The 18872-nt window shown below is 37.1% G+C and overlaps 1 long non-coding RNA gene across 1 annotated transcript; it reads left to right on the top strand.

Moving 5' to 3' along the window:
- Positions 1–94: 94 nt before the first annotated feature.
- Positions 95–2283, top strand: LOC108449133. The gene is made up of 2 exons (XR_001865258.1): positions 95–300; positions 1551–2283. It is a non-coding gene; the product is annotated as an uncharacterized LOC108449133 (long non-coding RNA).
- Positions 2284–18872: the final 16589 nt, after the last annotated feature.

Raw genomic sequence — 18872 nt, 5'->3', positions numbered from 1 at the left:
GGGGGGCAGGGCGGGCAGCGGAGGGGAGGGACGCGCCGTCAGCTGATCGCACACGTGGGGGCGCGGCCAGGCCGCCCTTAAAGGCGTACGAGCGCCACAGCTGTGCGGCTGCGAGTCCGGGGTTCTGTCGTGCCCCGGAGTAGGAGAGTCCAGAGAAGGGCAACGGAGCTGGGGAAAGGACTGCAGCACAGGTCCTGTGAGGAGCAGCTAAGGGAGCTGCGGGTGTTTAGCCTGGAGATAAGGAGACTCAGGGGTGACCCCATCCATCTCTAAAACTGCCTGGAAGGAGGTTGTGGCCAGGTGGGGGTCGGTCTCTTTTCCGAGGCAACCAGCGACAGGACGAGAGGACATGATCTTAAACTGCGCCAGGGGGGTGGGTTAAGTTGGACATCGGGAAGAATTTCTTCACAGAAAGGGTGATTAGACATTAGAATGGGCTGCCCAGGGAGGTGGAGGAGTCACCATCACTGGAGGTATTTAAGGAAAGACTGGACATGGCACTTAGTGCCATGGTGTAGTTGAGATGGTGATGTATGGTCACAGATTGCACTCGATGATCCTTCAGGTTTCTTTCCCAATCTAATTGATTCTGTGATAATTTCCCCAAGCACCTGTGAAAGCAACGCCCATGTCTCATACTGCAACCTCACATCCTAACCTGGAGGCTTTTCCACAAATTTGTGCCTTACTCTTGGAGAAATAGAAGGAAACTTCTCAATGTGTATGACGGTGGGATAGGAAATCTAAAAATGAGGCATCAAGTGAAAGAATGAGGGGGAAAAAATAGAGTGCAGTAAAAAGAACTAGGAGGTAAGGAGCTAGAAGAAGAGATGTGTAAATGAGGCGCCAGGAGCAAGAGGGAATCAGTATTTGTAAGGATATTGGTAAACAGTTTACTTAGATCTAGTAAACTGGGGTGAGGGAAGGGAAGTTACAATTGCTGCTCTGAATTTTGTAATTAATTAAGGCCTGTTGTGGACAGTCTCAGTTACTACATCCAGAGAGTGTTGTAAGATGTTCCCCTTGCCCGCCAAAACCACATCTTTTCCTTGTCAATGGATAATTCATTTTCCTCATACATCTGATCTAGAAAAAATTGATTCCTAGGGCAGCCCTTACTTTACTCTGGGATTCAATATCAAATACATCTGCATAGCAAACTAAGTTTAATTTAGATGAGTACAAGTAATTTTTTCTTAATTTTCAATCATTTTGAAGTTCACTAATTTTAGTATTTTAGTAGGTAATGGGTGTAAGGAGGGATACAGGCTTGGCCCTTCCTGCTACTCAGCATTTTGACTGTCTTCCATGTAGTCATAGCCATTGCTGGCAACTGTCTGTTGATCCTGAAATGTCCTTTTGAGAGGAGGAACTACAGGGTAAAGACTACTTAGCCACTACAGGGGTGGCTAAAGTAGGCCTCTCAATAATGTAGCACAGGATCCACAAGAAACTTTGATTTCATCATGGTTCTGTTATCACATGTGATTTTTAACATTTTGCAGTGCTTTCCCCTTAACCTTTAAAACCCTTTATTTCTTCTTTTTTAGCAGTAATACATCACTCTTGAGACTTGCTGCCTTTTGATGCTTCTCTAAATGAAGGGTGACTGAAAGGAGAACATCAAGAACAAGAAGATATTTAAGAACTGTTTCCTGTGAGACAAATAGCAAAGGACTGGGAATTATTTCTTCTATAGCTGATTGAGAAGAAAATAGAATCTATGTGTAGAGAGTTGTTGCAAAGATGCTGCTGTTATAGGAAAAGAAGTAAATGGCTTTCATTGCAAGAAGGAAAATTCAGTTCAGCTACTGGAAAATACTTTATTGGGAAGGATATTTGAACATGGAGAGACATCACAATCAAAACTAGTAGAATTTCTGAAAGCAGCCATCAACATTTCTCAGATGTAGTTTAGTTTAGTTAGTGAGCACTGATGTACATTTGGAGAAAAAGAAGACCCCTCTGTTTTACATGAAGGTGATAGATCTGATTATGAAGATGTACTGTGTTTATCTATCCAAAGAAAAATGTTTATTCACAAATGACTATTTTATAAATGCTATTTTCTTTCTACTTTATAAACAAGACCTTATGATCTGAACACAAAATCAGTTAAAAAAATGAAGAAATTTCTCATGTATACACTGAAAATCCCACAAACTTGATCAAAAGAGAAGCCAAGCCTAAATTTATGTATTAGTCATTCTGTTCACTGTAAACACATTATTCCTTTGGCCATTGCATAGCCTTATGCCCCATTAATCTTATTACATAAAGTGGACATTAACATTGAACAATAGCAGAATGTAAGCAGAATACAAGCCCTATAACACATGCCTTCCAGCCTACATAGCAGTCATGCAGTTGCTGAGATTTTTCTAGCAAGTCCTGTAGGATTTCTTTCATCTAAAATGAAGATCAATTTCATATTGGAATATATACCTAATGCAGTGTTAGTTATCTTCATAAAGAAGCCTGTCAGCAGGACCTCATATGTCAAGATGGGAAGGAAAAGATCAAAGTATTTAAGTGGAGCAAACTTCATGTGTTGGCTGTGAGGTATAAGTCTGGTTCCAAAAATGGAAGTGAGCTTATGCACAGAAGCACAAGTTTATCTTCAGTGAAATCCTGTTGCAAGAATAATTTTCTGTAAACTTGTATGAAAAATAATCAATGTGGGACTCAGACTTCGACCCTGAGAAGTGCTGAGAAGTGCATTTTATCATCCATTGCTTATGTCAGTGCAATTTAATGAGTTTGAACATTTTAACCTAAGAGTAGCACCTGACTAATTCAAGTTTTTGTAGCACTAGCAGTTAGCAAACCCTGAAGGTGGATTTGACATAAAGATGTGTTTGTTACTTAATAGGTATCAGCAAAATGGGAGTTTAAAATGTAAATACTAATGAATATGCCTATTTCCAAACATATTTGAATAGAATTAGCTTATTTTTTGGAATTGTATAGCCAGCTGTATAGATTACAAGCTTTCCAGTAAGCATTATCTTGGAAAACAACTTGAAGGACAGGCATACTGTAGTACATCTTTCAGTCATGTTGCTATAATTTCTAGTCTCATTAGTTAAATAGATCCTTTTTTAAGATAATATTTGTGTAAAAGTCCTGCAGAAAGCAGTGCTATTCATTCAGTAGCTGTACATAGGCATTGCGTTGGCACATCATGGTTTGAATGACCTGAAAACTGGATGTTTTATAAAAGGTGCCCTAAAACAAAAAGACCCAGCAGCACATCAGTGACTAAGACAATCTAAACGTCTTTGCCACATGAGAATAATTTCATTCATTAAGAGGACAAAGTGCATGGTATGTTTGTTCTCCCCTTGCTCTCTGCATCCCACCCAATTTTTAATAACCCTAGGGGAAAGGCAAGTGACTTTTTTTTTTTATTATTAGCAAGAAGGTGGTTGCTGATAAAAGGAGCCCTGATAGCTCTGTTTAAGAACATTAATTACCAGAGGGCGGAGGGGCATGATATTTTACCCTTCTAATTGAAGTTGTGAAGCAAAGCATTCATTATCTTTGAAAGTACTGAAAGAGGCTACCTTACTCATACTTATCAACAGTTTTCCATGGTACAAGGTTGTTACAGCAGGCATGCACAAACTCTCATCTTGGCAAGTTAGCAGGAAAGCAAAACATAATTTGCACCTTTAGGCTAATACCCTATACTTACTCTGGAAAAATAAAATCTGTAGAGAAAAACCTCACATAAAAATGTGGACCTCTTTGACTCAGGATACTGATACAGTAATAGAAAGGCTCCCAAATGCTACAAAATCCCTTTATTTATTATGGCTAGGAATTTAGAATTGGATGCCTTAAAAGGTACAAATTGTGGTTAGTTCAAGAATATAAATGATGTGATAAAACAGTCTCTGGCAGAACAGACAAGAAGCTGGACCAAATAGGAATTTAAGAGTAGTTAGAAGAGCTCTGTTGTTCAGCAGCTGGCAAACTAATAGGAAAAAATATTTGAATGGTCTAATGGTAATAGATCTCTAGGTATACCTTTTAACAATAAATGTTAAGAAATGGGGCCAGTTGTGACCAAAAGTATTTCCTAGAAAGATCCAGAAGGGCATAAAAATGTAAAAAGAACTGGACAGAGAAGGAACAGAGAGGAGAGTAAGGAGAGTTTGAATATTAAATAGATGCCAAGAGCAGTCAGCAGCTCAAATTTCAGTAAGTGACTTGGAGCCTGCTGTTAATCAAACTCATGTAACTTATGGGGAAAGGGAGAAGGTGCTCTGAGTAGATAATGCTTGAAGCAATTTGCAGCTCTTTATCTGATATATTGACCAATGTCAACATGCAGAGATACTACAGCCAAAGGTGAACGAACGCTATGGGAGAAGCAAAACCTCTCAGTCAAAAATCTTCTCTTCCTCTTCCTCTTTGCTCTAATGCTTTACTACCTTATGGCATTTTCCTCACCATGTGTGCCATGGTTATGTATTTTTTTTTCAGTAAAAGAATAGATGGATATGAAAACAAGGAAACAGATTTTGAAAAGGATTTTTCACCTGTTCTCCCTCTTCTTGTTTCCTGAAATATTTGGCTAACCTTTAGGTAACCTCACTGGCAAAGTAACAACAGGCAGTCTAAAAGCAAAGGTTAATGGTGGAACAAGGTCAAAAGTAGAAACCAGTTTCACACTGTACTTACACTGATATAAATTTAGTATAATTGTAATGAATAATTAATTTAAACCTATGGGATATGAATAAAGTGATTGTAATATTACAGTTGATTTTATGTAGGTTATTTACTCCTTCCCCTGCACCAAAATTGTTACTGTTGATATTGCATGAGGAAATTTGAATAGATTACATTGCCAAGCAGGCTGGAATTTACATATTTTTTTTTCATTTCTATGTCACCCCAGCTCAAGTTGGTAATGCTGTAGACTCATTTTTAATTTCATTACTGTTCTATGTAAGGTTTTTAAACTGTCCCGCAGCAATAAAAAATGTAATTAAGAGTCCTAGTCCTAAACTGGTAACCTTGTTTGAATTATTAGCAGAATTTGAAGACTAAATGGCTACAGATATCTGTCTTGGTAACAGGGGTTCTGTGTTTAAGACACTGAGGAATGCAGAAGTCTTAGGGCTTTAGGGTTTCTTCTCATACACACTTAAGAAAGCATTTGCCATCTTTGCTTGATTTCTCTTCTGTGAAATGTCTTGTGAAGATTAAAAAAAATAAATCCACAGTTATGATTGGGTTTAACTCTCTATTGCTTGTGGCACTGTGGAAACCTTAAGAGATGGATTAGAAGTTGTACCTTCACGTCCCTGCTAAGAATCAACAAGGACGCAAACCTTAAGAAACTAAGAAATCTGGTCCTGGTTTACATAATGTCTGGTTTTCTGGGATGAACTCAACCTTTCAATTTTTATGACTTAAGTGTGGTACATTTTGTGAGGACAACAATTTTGCTCAAAGTTTGTAGTACATTTGTTTCTAATATTGTTTACAAAGTATTCAAATATTTATCTCTCATGCTCAGATTGTTTTGCCTTTTTACAGAATGAATACATAAATAGAAGCAGTACAGTTAGACTCTGTGGTCTTTTCTCTAGTGTTAACATGCAAATACATGTTTCCATTTGTAGCTTTTTCCTTTGTTTCCATGATGAAAGCTCTGTTACACTATAATGACACTTGTGCTCCAAATTTACCCCTAAAAAAATGAGAGACACAATACTCTGTCTCTTTCAAATTATGAAATGGGCTGGGTTCAGATCCAGTTCTTACAGACTTCCACCTTCCTATTTGGGTTTAGAAAATTCTTCTTATTTTCATAAGTTTTCAAATCATAGTCTTGCTAAGGTGTGAAAAAAATGCCATTGCTTTACTAAAAGAAAATGTATCTTATGACATCAAAAATGCCTCTGTTGTGTTTGAAGATTAACAGTGCCCATCCCAGAGGTCTGCCTGTCCAAAGGAAAGGAAGGTGGTGTCTCAAATAAAGCTCTGCAGGAACCTGGAACATGGGTGACTTTTGCCTGCATCAGTCTTTCTCTTTACTCCAAAGGAGGAAGATTCAATAATGGCACATATGAATTGGTGAGAAGAATTATGAAGTTTCAAAGTAAATGGAGGTACAGATACTTTTGAAATAAAAGAAATTGCAATTTCCATATGACCTTGTGTTTCATATTTATATTGAATGTGTTATCCCATCTTATATACTCCAGCTGTGTCTTCCTTAATAGTCATGTCTTCCCAAGAAGTCAGTGTGACTACAAACTCATAAAACTAAACTTTGCCTGTAGTCTAAATATTAGGAATATGCTTGGCAAAGCATTGCATCTATATCTGTAGATGGTCATTTCATCTCTTGCTGGATATAATGAACATCAGATACAAAGTCTCTGTGGTTCAAGTTTTTTCTACATTTTAACTTACTTTGTTTCTGAGTATTAAATGCAAAGCAAAATTCTTTCCATCAAAAATAATAAAATAAATGCTAAAAATCAGTAAGAAATAATGTCTTGGTATGGATATACTTTCGTGTCAGGTTTTAGTCTCATCTAGGTAGTACATTAAGAAGAAGGACAAAGTAGTAACACATGCCTTAGAGCTTGAATGCCAGTTACCAATTCACACAAAAGTAATTCTTTTATTCACATTAGCCAATTTAAACTATGCAGGCATGTGAACACAAGTTATAATTGAAACTGCATTTTGCTATGCAGAATATCCTTAGGAGCTTTTTTTTTTTTTTTAAAGTAAATCCTAAAGGTCTAGTGACTATGTTTATAGAAGCAGATATTAAATAGGTCCTTCTTAATTTTTTTTCTTATCTCAACTTTACCTTAGAAATCCACAGGTCAAGTTTTCACTATTTGTTTTGTGTCACGGATTTTTAAGAAACTATTCTGTTAGTGTGAGTGGAAATAAGAAAGGAACCCTATGCAAAATGGATGATCTTCATAACGAGAATGGTTGCCCATTCTGAAGTCATAGGCAGAAATCACTTTAAAAAAATATAAAGAATATTTGCATCCAGTATTTGCATCTTCAGCATAATATTTATGATTATAGCAATCATCTCTCTGGAAGGCTGAACCCTGTGTCTCAGGAAAAGTAGAAAAGCCTATACTCCTCTTTACAAAGATGCTATATTTGATCTGAAGACCTAATTCATGTTTCTACTAAAACCACTTTTTGCAATAAAAGCAAAACACAGGCTACCTGACTTTCATGTAAAGGGCTTTTTGTGCTGAGGTTTTCTTGGTAATTGAACTGGATTTTCATAGACCTTATGCGCTCACTTCTATGGCTGAACAGACTTGAAAGGGAAATCCAGCTCTTAAATTCTGGTTACCCAGAAAACTGCATACCTCATCCATGGCCACGAGGGAAATGCAAAGCAAACAAGTGAAGTAGCTTAGATGTGTTTATCCAATCAAAACTAAACTCTAAAAGGAAATTTGGTGATATAATTACTTGTCACATAACTAGCACATTGATCAAAAGATGTGTTTTGCACTTTGAAGCTGACCATGTAGCCTGTGTGTTTTTGGAATACATATTTTCTCTTTGAACTTAGGCTAAATTAGCATGACAAGATCTGACACTGTTACTTTCTGCATGGAAGATTTTTTAATGAGAGAAAACAAGGCACCATCTGTTTGGACATGGGCAGCTGACCCTGAAATGCCATTGCTGTGACAGCTCTCTCCACTGTATCTTGTTCCCAGCCCCGGAGATACTTCCAGTAACACTGTTCCAGAATGACTGGAAGCCACCATTCAAGATTATAGCAGCACACAGTGTGGTTTCTGAATCCTTTAAGCACAGGGAAATGGCAACAAGTATTGGGATAAAGTGAGATTTAACAGTGGGATTCTGCTTGTTTAAATCCTTTGTCTTAGAGAATTCCATAGGAGGAATAGAATTAAAATTTTGCCCCTCAGACCAGAATAGACACCTGGAAGGGCCAGAGAGAGGACTTTATGAATCTCAGAAGGTCAAGATTGATTTGCAATAAATGGAAAAAAATCAGTATTGAGTTTGGCTGTGGTGGAGAAGTGGCAATGCTCAACAAGTGTATTTGAGAGTTTCATTCCTTAGAACTGACTGAAAGCAGGGAAAGAAGAACTGGAATTGGCTTTAGGAGGTTTCAGTGGGAAGGATGACTGGAAAAAGTCAGTTCTGTGGAAAGGAGTGGGATTACAGAAAAATGAACCCCCAGCAGATCTTGCAAAACAGGTCACAAACACACTATTGTTTACTTTGGCAGTGCCTGAAAGTCAAACTTGCCCATTGCCAGTTGTATTGGTGAGAAAAGCCTCCACAGATTTCAGCTGATTTCCATGAGCAAAAACTGAATGGTTTATAGTAACAGCAAGCCCCGTTTTCTCTTGGGTATCTGGAGGAAGGTCATGGAAGTCTCTAATGCCCACTGCTACATTTTATAGAGCTTTTTGGATACTGGTGGTAGTTGTACAGCAGCTTTAAGATGGCTCAGTCAGTTACTAGAACATACAACAATACAGAAATTGTTGATGTTCTTTACTGCTCCTTGTAGAATACAACTTCAGAGAAATGTTTCTTTCCCTCACAAACAGTGAAAAATAATAAAGTAAAATGCATAGAATCCTTTGGAGAAAAATATAGGTTGGCATGAGTAAAGGACATTATTGACTGAACCAGCTGGACAGAAATAAGCAATTTAAACAATTTAATTCTGCTTATGTGGGCTGTGTAAAATTAGTTGTAGAAAACAGCTAAAGGCAAAGTCTGTTGTAACTCCCTAGTATATTATAAACTAAGAAATTTAGTCTTCTTAAGGGTGTGAAAGGCATCTAACCATTTGTCTATAAAAAGCATGGAGTAAGTATTGCCATTTAACAAAGGACCAACTGCTTCTGTGCCCTGGAGAACAGAAGATGGTCACTGACAGGGAAGGATTCAGTCCAGAAAGAGGTGATGTGCTGTACTGTCTTGCTTTTTCCTCTGGGAAGAGGTACCAAATGAATAGAGATGTTAACTGACAATTATATTAAATGTGAACTTGCTCTTACAAGAGCAAAGGGCAGGTCTGCATTACTTGCTTTTTTCTGAGGTAACCACAACTAGTTACTGTATTTAAAACTACAGTGAATTAGTGCATTATAAAGCTTAGTATTTTCCAACTAAAGGAATTACAAAAGACAATGGAGGTGCCAAATACTTCATTTTAAACATCAGTAAGGAACCCTGAAAGAACTATCCTGTTCACAGGCAGAAGCAAGTTGCTGTGAATCAGGGTATCTCAGCATTCCTCATCACTGCCACTCACTTTTCAGGCTCTACTAACCTGCTTTGGGATACAGAATGGGGAAATGTGTGACTAGATTTCTGTCAGGATAAGGCTCCCTCCTGACAGACTTTGTGCAAAGGTCTGCATCGTTAAATATGCATTAAGTTTTGAAGAGACTCAGGAATGAAACCAATTCCATATACCTTATGGGAAAATGTAATTACAAACTAAGAATAGGCAGAATGTTCATTTCTTTTAGAGTCTTCTTATTTTATACAAACAGTAAATGACTGACTACTGTTCCATGTTACTATTCACAGGAAACTTCAACTATATAGTTAAGAGAGAAAATCAGAGGGTTATAGCAATTATGCAAATGGTAATCCAGGGTAAAACAAAATTCTTCGTTGTACGTTTTCCATATATGTAGTTTAACACATTAGCACAAACAGCCACTTATCTCTCTTATTTTCATTGCAACATTTTTCCCTCTTAATGTCCAGCTTTTACTCTTTCTACAGTATAGGTATTATAAAAAGAAATACTTAATCCTTTTGTCCCTTTGCTCCTTTTCAGTCCAAAGGAATGCGAAATTCAATTTCAACATGAACTTTGCCCAAGAGAGATCTGAAATGTGAGTGTACAGTTGTTAATTTTAAATGGAACTCAAGCAGTTTCATCCTGTAAAAGCTTTTTGTAGACAAAAATCCATTCATAGTACTATAGTATGATGACTCTAAGAATAGGCACTTTTTTGTATTTTCTTTGCAAACTAATGTTCTACTGGTGAATAAAACAAAAGCAATAGCCTTGCAGACAGGACAATACAGTTACATTTACTTCACCAACAGCAACAAAGGGTAAATCTGCTGAAAACTTCTTTATTTCTATCAAATGCAATCCTTTGACAAACTTTTGATTACTGTGTGCTTTCTTATTTTCTGTATACCCACTCTCCACTTGCTGTACTCCTGTAGTATCAGATGCACTATACTGATCCCTGAGCAGCCACCCATTAACCAGTGACGTACTTCATGCCATAGCAGAGCAGCGGGGAAGGCTTACCCCTTCCAGTAAGTCTGCCTCTGATACCTGAGTCAGCAAGTTGTTCTTTGGTTTCATCAGGAATATTAAAGGTGTGTTCACATTAAACTCAATTTCTTCTTTGTCACTAGTGGTACACCTTCATACTTAAAATTTTCATGATTCGCCTTGTTTGCTCTTTTTTTCTCTGAAAGCTTCATATGATATTTTGTGTAAGTTTTTGCATACATGTATTAGAAGATACTGTTTCTCCTAAAGATAGTAATAATCTAAACAGGGCTAGGATGCCGATACTTCTTCCTGCACTCTTTGAAAGTGGAACAAAAAGACTGATTTTCCAGAAGCCAATGAGGAAGACCTGCCTTAGAGACAAGAACCAAATAGGATTTCTTACATCCCACATCTTACATCTTACATGTGCCCTAACCAAAAGTTCAGCCACCCTCTCTTGCTAACAGCTTGGCGGCTGGATTATAAACCTATTTTGTCAGTAATATAACCAGTGATAATCATCTGAGCAGCACAAACCCAGCAATACTGCAGACATGCTAGGGTACAGTTTTGTGTATCCAAGAAGCTCAGCTGCATTAGAGTCAAGAGTATGGGAATAAATAAAAAACTCTTGGAAATGCATTTCCACTCAGGCAATTTACTTTGTAACTGGGAAATTTACAATAACACTGCCCCTTTTCCCCAATGTTCCTATGTGTTTCCAGGGTGAGGGTCTAAAACCAGCATGTGAATTCAGCCACTTCAGTGCAATTCTTTCATCTATCCTACATACAATTACAGCTCCAAAGGAGAGGGGAAATAAGACAATGGTGTGAATATCCTGAGTCCATCTTGAAGAATTCTTGCTTAGGAATAAACTATGTTTGTCTTTTGAGCATCCTCCACAAAGTCTTGAGGATGGAAAAAACTGCCAAGAAGCTGCACCATGAAGGAATGTAAGGAATGGCCCTGAGAATGGCTCAGTTTAGAGCATGGTGCTATTAGCACCAAGGTTTTGGGTTCAATCCCTGTTACTGGGCCATTTAATTAAGATTTGGACTTGATGATCCTTGTGGGGCACCTCCCCTCACAGAAAATTCTGTGAATCACAGTTTAAAAGATGCTGATGGGTCTCTCAGCCAAACTGTATTTCAACTTAGGAAAACAGGTCGAAATATAGTAAGGCTATGTAAAAGCTCTTTAAGGGCTAAGTATTTTATGTGGTAACTATAGATTTCAGCTCTTGAAGCAAGACCAAAGCACGCTTTACAGGGCCATCTGACTCTCATTAACCTATTTTAGATGTTTCTGTTGAGGGAGAGGCCAGCAGCCAAAGTATAGGTTTCTTGCCTTTAACTCATCTGAAGAATAAGTGAGAAGGAATACCTGTTGTATTTTATTTCTGGTTTATTTCAGCATGAAGGATATGGATATATCTGGACCATATATGATTTTTACAGTCCTGTCTAAATAATGAACTACTTTTCTGTGTAACTAACATGAAATTTGATCTCTTGCTTCTGTGTGGAGGGTTTAAGAATAAAATGGAGGTGAATTTGTTAATTCATTAACATATAATTCTGTTAATACTTACTCAGAGAATTAAAGCTAAATATTGTTGTTATTCTGAACACATAAAAGCCTGTAAGTAATGGTACTAAATTATCCAGATACTGGGAGATTCTTTCAAATAAAGTTGTTTATATTGTGAGCAAAAATCACTGTCCATTTGTGCTTAGACCAAATGATTCTCATTAGTGTTGATCATTAATTCTTCATTTTCACCCTGCTCAGCAGTTCAGCATATGCATATTAATGCACTGTCTGAGAACTGAGCCGTAGGCAAAAGTAATGCTTTTCACACACTCACTGTTTTAATAGCTAGCTCTTAGAAGGCTAAGACATATTACTGCATACAAACAGATATCGATAAAAGTCCCAATAAATTCTGTGGTATATAAATAGACACTTCCAATTTAAACATTTTAACCTGGGTCCTACCAGATCCTGCCTACATTTCCTAAATGGGGAAGTTCTGGTGTATCTCTGCTAGGACAGGGGACAGAAAATACCAAATAGATTCGGCCTCTAGACAGGGAAGTGCCAAGAGGTTTCATTTTACCACATCAGCTGACTCGTAATTCTCAATGAAGAGGAGTAGACAGAAGTCACAGTGTGCTCAGATCTAACTTCACTTTTGAAAACTGTACATTACTATCTGAATTAATTTCCAAATGAGATTCTTTCCACATATCTCAGATCCTTATAGCAAATTGTGTCTCATGCTGAAAAACAAAGAAGAGGAAGAGAAACCTAACTAACTGGCTGTAGTACAGTAAACTTTTAAAATACTTAGGAAGAAAATGCTAAATTTCAGATTTCCTGTGCATCTTTATTTCAGCCTGCACATGCTTGTATATTATGTCGTGCTGTGCGATTATATAACTCTACTGTATATTTTCCACTTGACTACTATATTAGTCAGTATTAAATTTTCCTTCTTCTTTGCTTCTTAGTAATAATTATTGCTGCATGTGGCCTCATGCTTTTTACTCACTACTTGACAAATTCTGTCTGAGGACAGAAATCTTTCTATCTTTGTCACACAATCTGATATTAACTTCTTCACAGATACTATGTTTCTAAGATTCTATGATGCTGTAATATTAATCAGTTAATTTTCACAACAATCTACTAAGATGAGAGATTACTATTGCTTTCTTTCAGAAGCAGGAACAAGGCACAGAAAGTTAAAGGCCAAAGTATCTATTGATTTTGCGTACCTAATATAAACCAGAAAGGATTCGGAAATATTTAATATCAAATAGCTACCAGCCAGACTACTTTTAATAGTTCCTGGAAGTACAGCTCTGACTGCCTAACACTGCTGTAGGTCTTGACATTCCAGCTCAGACTTGCTGTACTGGAACAAAGCATGGGCTAATGGCACAGGTATTTTCTGCTAGCCTTTCTCCCCACATCTGGAGGTAATAACTGCAGAGGTTTGCATCCAGTAACACAAGGCATCAGTCCAGTCGTTTCAGACATGCAGGCAATCAACTCCATATTAGTTGGTACAAAAGGCACAGCTGACATGTGGCAGCCTCCTATGTCAGCCAATTTGGAGTCAGAAAGACAACTCTTAATGAACTCACCCACAGAGGAGATAGGAATGTAAAGGGTAACAAGCTGTTGGAGACAAGTGACTGTAGCAACTGCATTTTGGAAGACCCTAATGGCTTTTTGTCTGCTCAAATGGGACTGAATTTTGTGAGTGGTCATGCACCTGATATGTAATTGGTATGAAGCAAGCATGTTTTGTATCCACATTACCTAGCTTCTAAATGCTTGCTTCACACTTGGATATGGATAAAAATAAACACAGATGTGAAATCAATGTGTGACATTTGAGATCAGGAAATTAAAATTATTGTCAGAGTACATAAAGGCTTTAAAGACTAAAGAAATTGAACTAGTGAGAAAAAAAATATTACATAATCAGAGCATAGAACTGCAGCAGTACACTAACACACTTTTCCAGATTGCAGAATAGTGGTGTCTTTTTATGGTATCAACAGGATGCATTTTTGACTCTGGGAACAATAAGGAGAACAGGAAACTGTATTTGATTTCTCAAAATAGCAGGTCTCTTGCACTATTTAAGTAGCTAAACTTAGGATGCTGGTTTCCTATGGTTCTAGACTAGAACTTAGATGAGAGAATTACCAGTTATTTGTATATTCCAAATATACAAAAAACTTTATTGCTCTGCAGTCTGTACATGTTAGCCTACCAACAACTACAGTTCATAGAAGAACTCATTACTATTGTTTGCTCACTGATGGCTAACTGCTCTCTATAGTTCGCTATACAAAGGGAAGAATGAAGCATGATTTGGCATGTGATTTGGCCCTGATGCTTGTTCCTGAGCAGAAAAGGGACCTGTCTCCAAACTACACAGATTCAGGTAGAACTAAATGAAAAACAACATGAAACTGTATCAAAGTAGGGAGGAACTAGAAAGCATCCCTTCCTCCACTAGGTCATGTTCTTAACCCTAAAATGTTGTACGTTAAAAAGAAGAAAAGCCATTGTCAAAAAAAATCTAACATTGCACCAGTGGAAAAAAAATGCCATAGGCTGTGAACCACTGGTATGTGACTTAATAGCCTGTCATTGTTCTTAATCCTGTTATTGTTTTCTTTGCTATTTGTTTCCACAGCAAAATTCCAGCAGTGGTAGAAAATGAATAGCAGTGAGACAGCTTGGAGTCTATCTGAAACTGTCTGATGGTTTTTTCTGTCCTGGATTTTTGCTAGAACAAGATTTAATCCTGCAGCCTTTACTTTGCTTATATCCTCAGTGAATGCTCTGGGAATAGCAATGAGAGCAGGGAGTTGACAAATTGGACAGATAACCACAAATTATTCAACATCCAGCTGCCTTTAGTTATTACCACTCAGTACAGTTTGCTAAATGACAGCTTGCTTGTACGCTAATAACCAAATTTCTTTGTGTTTAGAACATTTTGTCTTTCATTCTACTTCAACCTTCTTTATCCATCCGTCATTCTCTTTGTAAAACTGAATATGTTTTGAATTGATAACAAAATGTCAACAATGCTAAGTCCTTTGACTGCATGTCAAAGCCCCCTCTGTAGTTTTGCTTATGATTAACTCTTCTGAATTATTTTCCTGTGGCTTCGTTCATCTCTGCACAAAGAAGCTCCTCCTCACTTTATAAACCATGGAGTCCATACTCTCCTATCTGTAAGTAGCTTTAACTGGCCTCAAAGAAAGCTACAATATATATATGGAATAGCTAACACACTTACGCCCTGTAAATACATGAATTATTTTTTAAAACTTCCCTCCAAGAAAAAGTAATCACATTTAAGTACAGTTGTACTAATTACTAATTACAAATCTTTGACTACATTACTACCCCATTAGCCTGCACAGACTTAATTTACCTTCTTGGTACAGCAAAGATTAATATGAAAGAAAGAGCTTCTACTGTGAAAATAAAATGGTTTCTATAATATGTGAGTTAAATCTGCCTTTATAAATATTATTGTTCTCTCATGATCTCACTACAAACATTTTATTTCTTGCAGAGCATGGTATGTAAACATAAACCTTGGCAAAATAAAGTTTAATTAAGGATCTTCTGACCTTCAGTAGAACAACATACAAGCACCAGATTTTCACAGCACTTCTGATCTGTGTTATAAAAATAGCTGCATTGACAAATACATGTTGGGAGGAAAGCATTGTAGTAATGGAAAGAAAATGCTACCTTACCTACTAACCAGGTTTCTGGTCATGTTAAATAAATGTTTACCTGTTTACAGAAATCTTTGCTTAGAGGGTATGGCAAAGACTGAGTGAGATTCTGCCAGTATTTTATATGATACAAAGGCTTTTCTAAGAAGAAAAACAAGTCTCCAATTTTTTTTTCAGTATGTGTGGCATGGGGTCTTTGCAAATACGCAAGTGTACAAACCAGGCCAGAAAACATTTTTAGATTTTTCAAATTATAATATGTATAAGCAGAAGTGCAAATAAGAGAGAGGACAAAAAGTTTTAAATTTCAGACCAGCACTTCTTTAAAGCATTCATGACTCACATATGTGGAATAACCTACATATCCTTGTCCTGTAAATCAAGGTTCACAGTAAATTAATTGGTGATCTTAAAAAAAAGTCTGGCCAAGTTCTGTCTTCTGAGATGAACACATACCAGGAAAGAAAATGTAATTTCAGAACTAGTATGGATGATAGTGTTAAGATTAAGGATGTAAATTCTGCACTGATAAACACTTAAGTGCAAGTCCAGTAAAGACAAAGGATTATGTAGTTTAGATACCAGAATTTGTTCCTCATACTTAACTGAAAACTATCTACAGAAAAGGATTTCTAGCAGCAGATTTTACCACCTCTGCAGCCTTCCTGGCATTGCCAAAGTCAAGAAATTAGGACAATATGAGACTCTTGTTATAATTCCAACACTAAAGGAAATAACAGTTCTGACATAGGACCCAGATTTTGGTTGGCTTTCACCATATGGAGAGTCAAGGCGAGACAATATTTTTGCCAATGAATTTTTCACTTTCCTTTTAAGACTGGAATTTCATATTATCCACTAAATCATCATGTGAAGAGAATAGCATTGAGATATCATTAATTCCCTATCAGTCGCTCTAAACTTGAGATTTCACAGCAAGCCTTCCACTCTCGTTACTTACCCAGTCAGTCTCCAGCTGCTCCTTGTCAGCTAAAGATGCTTGACACAGTAGTTAATTCCCAGCGTACATCGCTATCAAACAGCATTATTTATGTCATTCCAGAAAGCAATTGTTCACTAACCACAGCAAACTCTTCCTGTAAATCCCCCAGCAATTTCTCTTTAAAGACTTTCTGGATGAAATACTTCTACCCTAGGATCAGCAGCCGGCCACCTTCCAGACCAACAGGTTGACATAGCCTCAATGAGTTCTGGGCTGAGTTTTCAGGGATTCTTTGAACACAGAACTTCTTAAATCTCAAAATTCATTTAGTAAGTTCAATTATTTTCTGGCAAGCAATTACTTTGACAAATATATCCAGAGGATCAGTACACCACATATGCTCATTCTAGCTATTTAACTTCAATTTTCACTTTGTTCTTAGGAAAAACAAACAAACAAACAAGCAAACAAACAAACCCAAAAGGAGATAATGAGTGGTTTGTGCTAATTACAAGTTAGCATATTTTATGTGTACTGTAGGACCTAGACAGTACATAATTTTAAAGAGCAGAAAATTTTCTACTTCCAGGTCTTCATAGGTGAGATTTTCAGTACTTGTATTATTTTTACTAAAGCGGTCCACATGAAAACATGCACAGATGAAGATGTCCCCATGAATAGGGGTTTCACATCCTAAATGTGCATGTGAGCACAAGCTATGAAATTTTAACAGATCCAAAATAAATACACCAGTCTTACTGCATTGCCTTGAGTTATTTCTATCAAGTCTCAAGTAAAACCTTCAGTGAGGCAGAAGAGGAGGAAACCTGAAAATTGGCATTCTTCTTGGAACACTAGTTGATTTTTAACTGGTGAAAAGTAAGACTGTTTCTACAGCAAGAGTGCTTTGGATCCTGACTTTCAACAGCAAAACAGAGCTTTCAAACCCTTAGGCACATTATTCTTTTTTAATTGCTCATTTCCTCTCTACCATTCTGTCTGCAAGAATTGAACAGATTATTATCACTCTAAAGAGTTTGTTTTCTATAGGAATTCCTCAAGAATTTGTGAGGCACAGGTGCATTTGTCTCTAGCATACATAGAAACATTTGAAAACAAGCCATGTGAATAACAAACCAAATTTGGGTAAAGAGTTGCATGACATCACTTTAACATTTATAGTAATGTGAAATTTTAAAATCATTGTTATACATGTTGTATTTCATTCCTTCACTGTTCTGTAAAGATGTTGCTCCAACAGCAGCTGCTGTGGTCCTCTCAACCTTTATCCTCATCCTTCATCTGCTCTTCTATCACCTCAACATGTCAAAAGAAAAATCTTGTAATAATGGTTGCAATGTGTCAAAATGATAGTTCATTCCATGATTACTTATATTTCTTATATAGCATCCTAACAAATGAGCAAACACTTGATTCTTAGCACAAAAGCTGGGATTAGTTTTCCACTTCTTAAGAGGCACCTAAGCTACAAGAGAGCATCAGTGCCCTGGAGAGATTTTCCAAGAGGTTGAGCAGATCCAGCCTTTTCCAGGTTTTGAAGGACATGACCCACAAACTGAAGTCTCCCTTCAGTAAAGCTGGCTATGTAACAGCACAACCTTTACTACTTGCAAGAATTTTTATAACACAGCGTGAAGTCTTGCTGCAGAAAGAGTTATGTTGTGATTCACTGACCAACATAAACACCATGTGACTGGAATGAGACATTACTTTAAAAAAAACAAAGTCCCTCAATATTTATTGAAAACAGAACACTTTGTATCTGCTGATTAGGCACTTGCAGGACTTGTGGTTACATTGCTGATTTCTTCAGAGCTTACACAGATCCAGATCTAGCAATCCAGCTAAAAAGACAGCACATAGCTTTAAGGAGCAATGGACTCAAAGCGACAGAAGTAAGAGACAGTCATTTTCTCACTCTAAAAGGATATATTAGATACCATGTGGAAAATAGCTCTTTACCATGGAGTTTTCATATGTATCACACCATGTTCCATTCTCACATACATTTTACTTTACTATCTAGCTCTTTAGTACCACCACAAAGCTTATATTTCCCTATTGGGTATAACAACACTGGTAAAACCCAGGGAGTCCAACTTTTCCTTTCATTTCATATGTATTGCAAAGTCTGAAGTGACAATATCTCTTTTGAATGACATGTGAAGTAGACCATGAGTGGCATCATTGGGTGCTTTGGTAAAAGTAACTGCAATGCTTCATCTAAATTCATTTGGATAATTACATGGCCCTGATGTGAATTTAGCCTGTTAGCTTCTTCTGTAAGAGTTCTTGTTCAATTCAGCCTGCC

This window comes from Corvus brachyrhynchos, unplaced genomic scaffold (genome assembly GCF_000691975.1).
Source record: "Corvus brachyrhynchos isolate BGI_N302 unplaced genomic scaffold, ASM69197v1 scaffold310, whole genome shotgun sequence".
Taxonomy (NCBI): domain Eukaryota; kingdom Metazoa; phylum Chordata; class Aves; order Passeriformes; family Corvidae; genus Corvus; species Corvus brachyrhynchos.
Note: the sequence above shows the minus strand (reverse complement) of the source record. Positions and strands in the feature narration are given on the sequence as shown.